The following is a 5480-nucleotide window of genomic DNA, read 5'->3' as shown; positions in this document are numbered from 1 at the left end:
TGTATACATATTGTATGACCAACTAGTTATTCCTATCTATAGAACACACAATACCTACACAAAAATAATGACACACAAAAGGGAACGACTTCCTAGACTGACTGATCAGGGATCTCTCTCTCTCTCTCTCTCTCTCTCTCTCTCTCTCTCTCTCTCTCTCTCTCTCTCTCTCTCAGCGGGAAGAGGTTACCTATTTCTTGTTGTATTAAACATAAATTGAAAGTTACATTATCTTGTATAAAAATAAATGTAATCATATGAAATAAATGTCTGAATATGATTATATATACCATTTTCCAATTATTTGATGAAAGAACTGTATGAGAGTTTTGCATTTTATTTCGTAAAGAATGTAACTATCCGTAATTATACTATTCCCATCATCATCATCTCCTACGCTTTTTGACGCAGAGGGCCTCGGTTAGATTTCGCCTTTTGTCTCTATCTTGAGCTTTCAATTCAATACTTCTCCAATCATCATCTCCTACTTCTCGCTTCTTATTCCTTAGCCATGTAGGCCTGTGTCTTCCAACTCTTCTTATACTACTCTATATATATCTCATTTTCTATTTCCCAATATTGTCTTTTTTAGATATGTAAAAATTTTACGTCAATAGAAAACAGTAAAGATTTTATTTTGTATATATGTTGTTCCTGGACTAGTTTTAAGATTGAAAAATCTATCATCAATGGTAGAAGGAATGGGCAAGGTTTCAGCTTCCTTTCCACAAAAGCTAATAACCAAGAAGGAAAGGGGTGGAGTGGGGTTGGGGGGGGGGGGGGTGTTCAAGGCAATGTCCTCCAATACATTCAGCATGCAGACCTATAGTGCAACAACACACTATCTCTTGTTTACAATGACGTCAAGGCTGTGGAATAGGAGAAAATATATCAGGTTCTGAGCTGGTCAAGACCTTCTTACATCATACACTTTTAAACTTTACCCCCATTGAAAAAAAATTCTATGATAATAAATTTCAGTAAATCTGAATTTATTCTTCCAAGGTCACTGTGAGTCGTGTTCAATATTAGGTTGTGTAAGGTTGCTTTATTCTTCTTTGTTGTATTTTAACGTTTTATCCGAATTTGGAGATTTTTATTGACTTATACTTTTTATAAGTAGTTTTGTTTGTCATATTTGTTGATAATATGATTTGATTATCTTTTTGTAATTTTATATACATTCGTTTTTTCCATAAACGTTTTAAAATTAATCTACGACAAAGCGAAAGAGATAGTAAAGAATGAAATATCAATATTTTTTTTCAGTTTTTAAATCAATATAACATAAACGGTGTCATATATGAATGTTTGTGTCTTTGAGGTTTACACATACAGTAGATTAGATTAAATCATGACATTAAAATTTTAGTTCTTTCATATACACTCGTTTTATAATGTATTAATAAACCATTAGAACCTTTAATACAGTACACTTCATTCCATATCTTCACATCTTGACAAAGCAATTTGTTTCATCGTTTACGTAATAACCACTCAAATTCATTAGATGAACATATGCCAACTCCATTTGTTATTATTATTATTATGATGATTATTATTATTATTATTATTATTATTATTATTATTATTATTATTATTATTATTATTATTATTATTATTATTATTATTATAAAATATTTTATCAGAAGAGTACTTTTAGGACTACCTTAAATGAGAGAAGTTGAATACGAGAAGAAACAAAGTTATGGAAAAAATAGAAAATGTTTCAGTCAAAATCTGGAGTGAGCCAACTGAATGTAGTATCTGAGAAGAAAGAGAAGGAGGAAGAATGATAAATTGAAGTTTCGAACCAATATAAACAAAAAGATTCGTGCTTAAAAGTATTCAGTCTACAGAATCTTGAATCATTATATAATTGAATTTAATGTCGCGAACACAAATTGTGTAAGTTTTTTTTTTTCAATCTATTTCCTTCCTTGCTATTTTCAAATCTAGGAAAAACACATTATAAGTCAGAAACTTACTGTTATGCTATGTGTAATACATTTATCAAAAATATTAATCTTATCTTAACAAGGTTTTAAAATCCTAAAGTTACCTACTTAATAAATCCAAGCAAAAATGTATGCATTTCACGAAAAATATAAAGGAACCTATTTTGAGAATCATCGATTTTTATCAAAACATAAGTCAACAGACATAAGCTGCTTTATAGAAAAAAAAATTGAAATTGAGAGACCAAAGGCATTCATCAAATATTCCTTTATTGACTAAATTTTAGTAATATTCTATTAAACATTTATTGTGTGAGTTGCTAAGTACTGTAAATCCAATTGACACATTTTATTACAGCCAATTCTCTACTTCACATTATATTCTGTCTGACTTTGGTTAGTTCTCTATTCATTAAAACCATGTTTCAGTTATCCTATTGAATATTAGCTTAAATATTAATTGCCTTTCAGCACACACACACACACACACACACACACACACACACACACACACACACACACATATATATATATATATATATATATATATATGTGTGTGTGTGTGTGTATGTATATACATATATATACTATATATATAAAGTATATATGATTTATAATATATATGAATGCATATACATATGTACCTCTATATGAACACACGCACACACACACACACACACACATATATATATATATATATATGTATATATATTTATATACATATATATATATATATATACATACATATATATATATATATATATATATATATATATATATATATATATATATATATATATATATATATATGTATAGCATATATTTCCAACAGGATTTGCCAAAAAAATCCTAATATAAGTAAAAAAAAATCTGAGACAATTTGTGATGATTCATCGATTTTTTGAACATTTTGGAGCTTAATCTTTCGCTCTAGAATAATCCTGGATTTAAACGAAAAGGTTTTAATGGATTTGTAATGCCAAAGCATCCTAAAACATTTTCTGTAATATTTTTACTTTTTCTTCTTAGTGTCTTTATTTTCCCTCCAAGTTGGTATAAAAGGTTTACTTGAGTACTGGAGAATACTAGGAAAACATACCAAGACGAGTACAAAATAATATCTTTTCAATTGCCAAAATGAATATATCACGTTTAATAATATCTTAACTTTTTAGATGGGTCATAATTTTACACTGGAGAATTTAATATATAGAATTATTATAAAGATATGTATTGTAAAAAGACATAAGGATATATTATAGTATAATGAAATCACGGTATACAAAACCTTAAGAAAAAATAGTCGTTAATGGTATAATGAATCAAAATATTTTGAATAGTAAACAAACGACTGAAAATTTACCTAGATCTACAATGAGAATTATTTCCAAGTATAGGGAAGATAAAACACTTTAGAGAAAATGCCACGGTAAAAATTTCCCTATGTGTTGATAGAATGATATTGATGCAGTGTTTATGGACAAAACTACGTCAGAATAAGCCCTAGTACTGACTAATTAGAAGTGCTTTTAGATATGATTCCAAGATGAAAATGATGAACTTGAAATGGAAAGGAAAAAAAAGAGTTGGAAATATATTACACCATTGAATATACAGTTAGGTGTAAATGATTATTGTGCATATACCGATAAACATATTATTGACTCAGTGGTCTTAGTACATATTTCTACGTCCAGGTCTTAAAATATGCTGATATTTCTTTTCTATATATTCTATTATTATCCATTTCTCATTAGACTCGCCCATCATTAATATATTAAAAGCATAAAGCCAATCCTTCCTTTCTGAATGAACATCAAAGCAAGTTAAGATCAGGTTTACCTCCGGCTGTCGTTTCTTCATAATTACTATCATTAACTTGTTGTTTTATCTGTCTCAGACTGGCATATTACTCTATACGAGCTGAGAGCATTTAACTCCTGAGGACAATTTAAAAGAAATCGAACCATAATAATCATCTAATGGATTGATTTTATGACAGTACTGTAAACTCTAAGACAGAAACGATAAAACTACCTAAATATTGATAGAATTGATCTTCTAACAAATCTAGGCATACAAAAATGGAAGAGAGGGATTGCTGATTTCCTCTTTAAACGAATTTTAGTGTTCGAAAACCATTTTCCATTTCGTTATGGTAATTCCAACGCTCAATATTGAATTATTCCACGTGGAATAACCAACAGTATTGATCGTAAAGTCAATTTTCCTGATGAACTGAACGAATGAGCTTGCTCGTTCAAGGACAAATATAATATCTTCGTTCCTGTAGGTGCTGCATAAATAAACCTTTCGAAGCTGATTTACATATTCTCCTGAAAATGACGCTGACTCATAACTCAGCGAGGTTTATAGCCTGTTTTGCATTTAGGAGAAGAGCACAAAATTATCGTGTATATTTATAATTGGAGTTCTTTACTGTTGCAAACTTATCCTTAGAGCGATCATGTAGAAAAAGCAAGATGTATATTACTAGCCGGACTATCATTTTACTGGGTATTTATCATCTTGAAAAATGGACTTCTTGAATTCAAGATTTTATGTAGTTGAGGGTACATTTGGGCACACTATTCTATCTTATTTCTTTCCCTCTGAATTTTTCTAAGTTGTTATAGTTTAAATATGAAAGATCTAATTTAATGTTGTTACTAATCTGAAAATGTTTTATTATTATTGGTACTTCTCTTGTAATTTATTTATTCTTTTTTTTTTCCTCAGTGGACTATATTTCCCTGTTGAAGGCCTTGGGCTTATAATAATGATAATAATAATAATAATAATAATGATAATAATAATAATAATAATAATAATAATAATAATAATAATAAAAAAATAGTAATAATAATATTTCTCTCTTTTTCAAATTCTATTTTGCCCGATTGTATAAGCAGATTTTCCATAACCTAGGTAGTAGGTTGGCCTGGGCACCAGCCGCCCGTTGAGATACTGCCGCTAGAGAGTTATGGGGTCCTTTGACTGGCCAGACGGTACTACATAGGTTACGGTTCTTTCCCTATGCCTACACAGACACCGAATAGTCTTGCCTATTCTTTAAAGATTCCCCTCTGTCTTCATACACCTGCCAACACTGTGATTACCAGAAAATTCTTCTTCACCAAAGGGGTTAACTACTGAACTGTAATTGTTCAGTGGCTACTTTCCTCTTGGTAAGGGTAGAAGAGACTCTTTAGCTATGGTAAGCAGCTCTTCTAGGAGAAGGACACTCCAAAATCAAACCATGGTTCTCTATTCTCGGGTAGTGCCATAGCCTCTATACCATGGTCTTACATTGCCTTGGGTTAGAGTTCTCTTGCTTGAGGGTACGCTCGGGCACACTTTTCTATCTAGTTTCTCTTCTTCTTGTTCTATTAAAGTTTTTATAGTTAAAATAGGAAATATTTATTTTAATATTGTTACTATTCCTAAAATATTTTATTTTTTCTTATTTCCTTTCCTCGCTGGGCTATTTTCCCTGTTGGGGCCCCTGGGCTTATAGCATCC

Source organism: Palaemon carinicauda, chromosome 1 (genome assembly GCF_036898095.1).
Source record: "Palaemon carinicauda isolate YSFRI2023 chromosome 1, ASM3689809v2, whole genome shotgun sequence".
Classification (NCBI taxonomy): domain Eukaryota; kingdom Metazoa; phylum Arthropoda; class Malacostraca; order Decapoda; family Palaemonidae; genus Palaemon; species Palaemon carinicauda.
The sequence above is the reverse complement of the archived record's forward strand: the minus strand, read 5'-3'. Positions refer to the sequence as shown.